The following is a 9,603-nucleotide window of genomic DNA, read 5'->3' as shown; positions in this document are numbered from 1 at the left end:
GTAATCATTTGGCTTTTGTCAGCACATATTGGCTGCCTGTTCTTAAACCTCGTATAAAGAGAATCGTACAGTGTGTAATCTTCTATGTAACGTTTTGAGATTCGTGAGTTTGTATGCAATAGTTCTTACGTTTCCACTCTTGAGAGTTCATTTTTGTCAGTATACCCCAGTTCGGTTACCCATTGTTCTCTTGCAGGTTGCTTCCTTGGGAGGCTATTACGAACATAAACCCATAGAGCTTTCTTGGCCACATCTTTCTGTGGATCTAGCTCACACTTTTCATATTATGTAAGTTCATTATAAATTGTGTTTCATATAGCGATTTTTCTCTTCCTTTTTCCTGTCCCCTCTTAAAAGATACTTTGCTATAAAAAGCGACAAAAGTGGTCCCCAGGTGTAAATGTTCCGCTAAAACATATTAACATTTTTGAAAGATTAGTTGCCCTTTTTCAAAACATGGATAGTCCGTATTCAGTTGTCTTGTACGAACTGTAAAAAAGTTAAGCGTTCTAAATCTATAAAAGGTGTATGAAAATGAAAACATACGACCTCTGTGAGATTTCGTTTTCCACGCAACTTACATGATTGTTTTGTCCCTCAAAGACCCACCACATGGTAGCCTGTCTTTTCCCCACTACGCTATTTGACTTTACTATATAACAAGGAAATACGTGTCCGTGTTCTCATGCGAATACAAGCTCCTTGGAGACCAGGGCCATCTGTGTCTTACTCCTCTCTCCCAAGCATCCAGCACTTTGCCGGGCACACGGTTGGTATATGCTATGTGTTGTGTGAACTGAACAGCTGCCTTTGTCTACAGTGTTTATTTGCCTTGCAGAAGTTGTGTTTGCTATGGAAACATAACACATGCTTAGCTTTAACTCAGGCGTTTATGATTCCCTTTGTCTTAAGTCTTTTGTTTAATACATGAGCTGATTTATCCCAGTTTCCTGTTTATATAGAGTAGGCTTTTGATGGAAATGCAGACTACCAAAAACCCTATGAGATATTTTTCTAATTAGCTTAATTACATTGTGTGAAACTTCACTGATGTGTCATTGAGGGAAAAGCAACTTCAAGCAAAGACAGTGTACGTATGGGCCTGTACGCATATACACCCATATATTCCCGACGTTGCTTCTAGAATATATAGTGCTTTATGCACTCTGTACTTAGTGTGTAGAATGCAAACCTCAGAACCTCAATTTTCCTTTTTTATTGTTGGCGAAAGATGCATTATGTGTTGAGCACAATTAAAAGACCTTGAAATTATGCATGGTTTTCATTACTACTGGGATTTCTGTGTCACATCTAAGGTCATTATTCTAATCATCTCAGACCCCTCTTTTCCCCTAATAGATCTTTGCAGGGCCCATCTGTCTGTGGTTCATGGTATAACCTTTTCTGATAGGGGCAGGATGGCAGATGGACAACAGATGGGAGTTTGGCCCTGCCTCTTGATTCACCTCCTGGCCCAGGCAGAAACTGTCAGTGACTGTCAGTTTGTCCTCACAGTTTGTGGCTCCCAGGGCATCCCGGCCATGGGTCTGAATTGTTGCAGAGCCGAGCCAGCTCTTGGTCATGACTAGTTAATGGTTAAAAACTAACAGTAAGGGTGGGGGGCATCTAGTGAGTCTCTGAAACCACCTGAGAGGCAGTGTCCTTTCTATTTCATTGTGGGCGAGATGCTCATGACCCCAGAGTCCGTTCGTTGTCAACATCCAAGTGGCACAATCAGGACAACGTTATTGTAATACAGTTCTTTACCTATTTTTAAAATAGAACTCCATTTCCCCAAAGTCTTTGGTTCTGTGCAAAATCACACGAGGAAGCAAGTGAGAAATAGAGCTGCACAGACAGAGGCTTGATCTTTAAGTGTTTGTCTAAATTGTTGGACAGCTTGTCACCTTCCGGAATTCCTAAAGGCAATGGGTGGTTAAAACCTGGACTAACATTTTGAATGTGGTAACTATAACTGTGCCATTGCATTAAGAGAGAGTTCATGAGATTGCTAGTCGTTACCACGGGAGAGAAGGAAGTCTTTTTATTCTGAACTACCCAGCACACAATCTTTTTTGAAAACTGGTGCATAAATTTGTTGCATTACCAGTGACTCTCTTCATTACAGGTATCAACCGGATTGGAGTAAACAGATGAGGCTGAGCAAGTCATCATGGTGATTAAGCCTTGACAGTGACCATGAGTACAAGGCAAGCATGAGTTAAATTGAGTGCTAAGAGGTTTTTTCTCTTTTTCTCCCCTCTCAGTTTCTTTAGATGTGGAGCTTCACGGAGATCATATTGTGCCCTTTCTTTCTGAGCTGAATCTCAATGTTGATAAGAGTTTCTGTAAGGAATATGTGTCCACTGATCTTTGGATAATTGTCTATCCTGAGTATAGAAAACTGACCCTCAGAATGTGCCACGCCTTCCTCGTACTCTGAACTAAATTGAAATATTGTGCCCTGCTGGTTAATAGTATTTCTGTTCACACGATAGGTAGATGATGGCGTTCTGACACCATTTCTTAACGTGAATTGTTTACATTTGAACGTTTCCTTGTGTTCTGGGAGGTGGGGGTTGCTTTCACATACGTAATAAACTGCTGGTCCAACCTAGGGCAGTAACGTCCGGTTGTTACACTCAAATGGCTTGCCTTTGTTCGAGAGATTCCTTCAATCTAAGACATCTGCAGTATTAACCACCACAGGGCGCTGTAAACTCTTAAGTTGTAACCGGTTGCTGGACAATCGATTGCCTAAATCTTGAGTGATCTGTGCCTTATAAAATGAATATGCATTGTATCCCATGTTCCATCAGTTTATCTTTTCAATTTACTTCTCTCTTAATTTAATGAACATATTTAAATTTAAAAAAAAGGCTGTGCATGTGTCCTCAAGAGAGAGTCTGTGTGTGCACATGTGTGTGCAATTATCTGTCAGGTTATATATATTTGACAGGTGACCGAGGTACCACCATCTTGGAACCTTGGCACTCTGGGGTCTCCTTGAAACCAACTCCTTGATTCTTTCAATGGAATCTCGAAATAGAAAAAAATTTTGTTTCACTGATGCCCAGGATGGCCTAAAGGACTGTGGTCCACCCCTGCTGGCGGTAAATGTGCTTTCACGTGGATCTTGCTAACATGATTTCAGGTGAGGTGTGGAAGCCTGTAATTAGTTATAAATCTGTAAATGCCGGAAGAGAGGCTTAGCTTGAAATTCCCCATCTGACTGATACTGCTGTCACACTCTAATCCCAAGAAGTGGCCTTCTAGTGAGTTCCCTTTAGCTGTGGAGTTAAGGCAAAGTTATGAACTTGAGGAACGGAAGCAATCCCTCTGACTTAGCCAGTTAGACAGAAGAAGCTCTACTCAGCCAGTGTGCTATTGGACCCCCCCAGACTTGTTGTCACTTTTATAAGGCAACTCTTAGAGGAAAAGTTACAACCATAATGAACTGTTCTACAGAGATTTTTAAGCCATCTCACATCGGACGTGTTCGATAGACAGCTAATGTCTTGTATTTAATCATCCTTTATGTTGTAGAATGCTTGTGGATTTCAAACTGTTTTGTCCCATGCTTTATCTGTTCTGATTTCAAAACATCCTCATTAGGCAAGCAGGGAAGAAATCTGAATAGCCTAGAAGACAAACCAAAGTTCAGTATCCGGTTGATTAGTTACTGCCTTTTTGCCACAGCCATCAACATCGGATATATAATGGCAAACTTACAAAAGGCCCTTACCTTCAAGAAACTTACGTGCTAGGGTTACCTGAGTGGCTCTGTCAGTTAAGCATCTGACTTCGCCTCAGGTCATGATCTCACTGTTCATGGGTTTGAGCCAGGCATTGGGCTCTGTGCTGATAGCTGGGAGCCTGGAGCCTGCTTTGGATTCTGTCTCTCCCTCTCTCTCTGCCCCTCCTCCACTCACACCCTGTCTCTGTCTCTCAAAAATGAATAAACGTTAAGAAAAAAAAAACCTATATGTGAATAGGCGGTAGATATGAGTAGATAAGGATATGCTGGAATGTCACTTTTGTTTTTTTAGTGTATTTTGAGAGAGAGAGAGCGAGCAGGGGAGGGGCAGAGAGAAAGGGAGAACGAGAATCCCAAGCAGGCTCTGCACTGTCATCACAGAGCCCAGTGCGGCGCTCTAACCACTTGATCATGACCCGAGCCGAAACCAAGAGTTGGACGCTTAACCGACTGAACTCCCCAGGCGTCCCTGGAATGTCACATCTTAATAAAAAGTGTTCTTACAAATACTGAAGTAGACCCATGTGTCAGAGACGGAGAGGGGGTGTGCTTCTTCATGTAGGGTGGCCAGAGAAAGCCTCTGTAACTGTGTGTGCGTGGACATTATTTCACCCGTGCCTTTTTCCTGAGATGAAATGTACACATCTACAGGTTGAGAGTTTTGCAGATTTTAAGCAGACAGTTGGATGAGTTTTGGTACATGCGTCCTGTGCCCTGTCAATGTATGGTGTGTTTTCCATCACCAGACACAGAGCACTGTCTGTCCCTTTACAGTCAGGCATGTTGTCTGCACTCTTCCCAGGGAACCGCTGTTGGGACCGTTTCTCTGTAGATGAGTTTTGCTGTTCTGGAACTTCATTGAAATAGAATCATGTAGTTTGTGCTCTTCGTGGCTGGATTCTTTGCTCCTCTGAAGATTGTGGATATTTATTTATGCATGCTCTTGCTCTATGATGATCGTTCCTTTTTATTCCTTTGGGTGTACCATTAGGTTTTTGTAGTCCATTGTCCTGCCTTTGGACGCTTGGATTGTTTCCAGTTTGGCCATTAGAAATAAAGCTGTTAGGAACAATGCACCAGATTGTTGTGTATGTGTGTTTACATTTCCCTCTGGTAAATACCAAAGGGTGGGTGTTGATCTTTAAAAGTAACTTCCATACCAGTTTCCAAAGAGGTTGTGCTATTTCCCCCTCCCAAAAGGAATTCAGAAGAGTTCAGTGTTTTGTTTTTTGATTTTTTTCCCCCCACCCTCACATCCTCGTTAATGTTTGGTATTATCACTGTTTTTAGATTTCAGCCATTTGACTAGGTGTAGAATGGTGTCTCCTATGGTTTTGATTTGCATTTCCATCAAGACTAACATTGGGGAGCACTATTTCATGAGCTTATTGGCTATTCACATATATTCTGTTGTGAAATGCCTGTTCTGGTATTTTGCCCATGTTTTAAATTGAGGTATCTTTATATCATTGACTTCGAGGAGTTAGAACTCCTTTGTCAGATCCGGGTACTGTGAATATTTTCCCCCAGGCTATAGTTTTATCTACGTTTTTCCCCACTGACGTCTTTCAAAGGGCAAAGATTTTAATTTCAATGAGATTTGCATTATAATTTTTTCATTAATTTTCTTTTCGGGAAAATTTTTGCCTTCCCCAAGGTCACAAAGATATTCTTTTATGTTTCCCTTTAAAAGTTCTATTGTTTACTCTTGGTGTTTAGATCTACGATAGTCTAGATCTATTTTCATGTGTGATGTGAGGTATGGGCAAAAGTTCATTTTCCACCCCCCCCGCCCCCCCCCCCCCCCAATAAAGAGCCAATTGTTCTAGCCTCACTGGTTGAGAAGATCTGTCTTTATCTTTAGAAATTCTCTGGGGCCCTGGTTGGAAAGTTAGGAGTCTAGCCTTCTGTTGAGAATGTAGAAAGATGAGAAGAGCCGTGTCCCCATTCTTACAACAGCAACGTGGTAGAAAATCTGCAGACACGTAACCCTTCTTGAACTCAGGAGAGGGCTGAGGTCCCAAGGAAACCGACGGACCTGAGAGCTACGGAAGGGCAGGTGCCTCCCACGACAGACGGGCGCAGTCTCCGGCTGACCAGAGGCCGCTGCGCCCCCACGCTGGCACGCGGCTTGCTAATGCACTGTCGAAAGCCATGTGCGGGGTGTAGCAAGAGAAGGTAAGGCTCTTGGGGACTGTACACACAAAGGGAGTTTGTAGTCATCCCTGCCTCTTGAACTGATGCCTAAAATATGTGGGAAAATGGTAGGTGAAGAGTTCTGAGAAGTCCGTCTTCTGTGCAGGCCAGGGGAGCAGGTCAGCTCGGGGGAAGGAGAGGCAGGAAGTCCCGTCCGAGTCATTCTCCGTTCCCTCTCCTAGAACGAAAGCCTTTGCATTGCCTGGGGAAGAACAGCACACTTTGTCCTTAGGGCGTCAGTGAAAGCTCATTGCTGCTGGAAGAAGGTCTGGAAAAACCCTCTCCCCCTGCAGAAGGGGCAGCGGTAGATCTTGGGCTCAGACCCACAGGTGGGAGTGGAGCAGGACCCACGAGGAGGTCCTCTGTTCCCGAGACTCAGGAACCCCGACTCCCACCACCTGGCCAGCACGTGTCAAGGGGCCGATGCCGGTATGATCCCCAATTACAGGTGGAAAACTAAGGGCGGAGAGAGGAAGTCTCACAGCCAGTAAATGGAAGAGCAGATTGGAGCCGGGAGCATCTGTCCCTGTAATGGCCCCGCACCACTGTAGAGACGTGACAGCAGGAGTGCTGAGGGCAACGAGGCGGATCAGAAGATTGGGCTGCTCCAGAGTGGACACAAGCACCTGGGGGGGCATGGCTTTAAGAACGGGTGCAGTCAACAAGAGCAAACTGAACAGAGCTGCTCAGCTGGGTGAGGCATGAAAAGGATCCTTTGTGCTGAGCAGTTGAGAAAACTATCTGTCACGTTAGCAGTAGGTGATTTCATTGGGATGGTAAAGATTGGAACTAAAATCCACCGGATTCAGCAGTGAATATAGGATGATGAAGATGGGCCCCTAAGGGTACTTCATTTTCCCCAGAAGTCTGGATGGGAAGAGAAGGACTGGTGTGTAGTTTGTGACGTGGGAACAGGAGTGGTTTTTAAGGGTAAATGTGATTTGAGTTTGTTTACAAAACAAGGGCAAGACTGAAGTACAATAGGAACACTTGCCATTTTTTTGTAAATGTTTATTTATGTATTTTAAGAGAGCATGAGCAGAGGAGGGGCAGAGAGAGAGAGAGAGAAAGAGAGAGAGAATCCCAAGCAGGCTCTGTGCTGTCTGCACAGAGCCCAACGCGGTGCTTGATCTCATGAACCGTGAGATCATGACCTGAGCCAAGACCAAGAATTGGATGCTTAACTGAGCCACCCAAGCACCCTAAAAATTTGTCATTCAAAGAGAAGAAAGGGACAGATGAAGTGGTGTAAGGTTAGTTGATGTGTCTGGGATATGTATTGAGTTCCTGGGAGTACACATACCCTTATGTGCAATATTACAAGACAAATAATTTCCAGACTTTCAATCTATTCCTATGTCAGATCAAAACTTATCTATGCTTAGAGACCTATAGATTAATGTCACAGCTTCCTGGCAATTTTTTTTTTGAATGAGGTAGCAAGGAAAAAGTTGTTTCCTCTTTATATGATGTGCGTTGATAGGCACTCTGTCAGAATACAGCTTTTTGGTAATGGTGCAATAAAACACTGTCGCTCTGATGCAGTAATATGGAACAGACACGGTAACTCAATCATTCCATCTTACTTGGCGTAATGCAAAATGGCTTGGAAAAAGAGAGCCCAAAACTCTGAGGAGAATGAGTTTTGGGGTTTCCACCAGTGCAGTGGTGTCTCGGAGGGGGCACGGACTGTGCATACGTTCACGTGTTTATCATCGTCCCTACTAATAGATGCCTCAGAATGCCAAATGTGTCAAAAGAGAGTAACATTGACGTGAGTCTGTTATCAACGTTTTAAAGCATATGACTATTTAAGCATTTGTAATCCTGTATTTGACGATGAGTTAGAACCTCTAGAAATCCTGGACTTTAAACTGTAGTTGAAGGTACGAAGTTTTAGCTGGCTTTAGAGATTGAGTCATGGTAGCCAATTACTATGGTCAGAGTAGAAGGTGTTCCACTTGGCAGAAACACTGGAAACATTCTTCACCTAGGTTTCTAAAATTCTTGACTGTGTGGATAAGAATGTTTGGTCAGATCCACTTCTATTCTATGCATCTTATTCGAAATATTCACCCCTTCCAGTAATACAAATATAGTACACTTGTAATTTAAAAAAAATTGCATTCCTTTTTACTGCAGACGTGTGAGATGGGTTTATTTATATCTGTATCTTCAATGCAGCCACGTATTAATAAAAAGGTGAAGTTTTCATTTGGAAATTGAATTGACAATGGCGACTTCCAGTTGGCTCTCACCGTGGGTCACGTGGAAGAACTTGGCCAAGTTTATCAGCCATATTTGGCCTAGTTTTCTGCATATGTTTGCCAGATGCAAAAACCAGTTTGTTGCCCGAGGGCACAGAAACCTGGAGGAACCTGTGCCATCTAATCCACTGGGTGTCTGTCTTTTTGCTTTGAGTTCGCAACGCGAGGTCAGGTTGTACCGGTAGAATATAAATAGAATGAGGTTTCTCTGTACCTTTTATATGCTCCAGAGGAGTTTTATAGAAGGCTCTTATCAGGTATTTTTGGTACCATGTCTGCCAAAAAAAAAAAAAAAGCAGAATAAAAACCAAAAAATAAGAGCTTTATGGTGAAAAATACAGTTGTAGGTATGAGTGTTTGAACAATTGAGTTGAATAAACACATTGTTTTTTTGAGGGTCTCAATTCCTTGTGGAAGTTGTCACTTAGGGCTCCACAGAAATATTTGTATTCCTATGAAATTCGTCCCCTACATAATAGGTTTCACAATTTTTGACAAATCAATCCCACAACCAAAGGTCGTACATTTGTAGCTGATTCAAACCCCTAAATGAATAGAGACATCAAAGCACTGAGCATATTGGATGTTTACACATGAATGGGCAAGGTGGCAGAAATTATTTTCCAAGAGATCTATTTTTTTTTTTTTTTGCCTTGGCGTGTTTTTGGTAAATCTTCGACTTGCAGTTTTCATAGAATATGTTGTCATATTTATGTTAGCATGTAGTTAGCATATATATAATTCTGTAGGTCTGTCATTACATAGTAATATATAATTATGTGGGGCTATGTAAATGCTGCCCTGTACAAAAGAGGAACAATGGGTCTGGGTTTTAATTTCTCTTATTGAAATCTCTCTAGACTATTTGGGATTTGGGGGGATAACTGCCCTTTCTTTAAATTAAAATTAATGTTCTTAAGTGATGCAACAGTCTATTAAGGTTCTTTTTTTTTTTCAGCAAGGACCCTAAGATTTTAGGGCACACATCTGGGTTTCACAATTTGGAAAAACAGGATTCTGACCCATTTATGGCACTTTTCCTCTTCGCTCCATTTTACCTGTGAATGCTATAGTCGCTCTTCAGCTCACAAAGGGAATCTTGCATTATTCTCATAAAACCACATAAGCGGACACTACCTGGAAACCTCTGGAGGGAGGCTCCCTGTAACTCTGCTCACATCACCAAAAAATGTCGTATTTAAGGAAGATGTTTCGATGAAATTTACCAAATCCATTTTTTAATGTTGTGTGTGTGCATGCGCGTGCCCACGCAGACAGCTGTGTTGTTCCAGAGGAACTGTTTGTAGTGTATTGAGGCTGTTGAAATATGAAATGACCAGTGATAAATGGGTGACAAGTGAACACGGGTGGCTCTCATGACCT

Source organism: Puma concolor, chromosome B2 (genome assembly GCF_028749965.1).
Source record: "Puma concolor isolate L17-30 chromosome B2, mPumCon1.1.hap2, whole genome shotgun sequence".
Classification (NCBI taxonomy): Eukaryota; Metazoa; Chordata; class Mammalia; order Carnivora; family Felidae; genus Puma; species Puma concolor.
Note: the sequence above shows the minus strand (reverse complement) of the source record.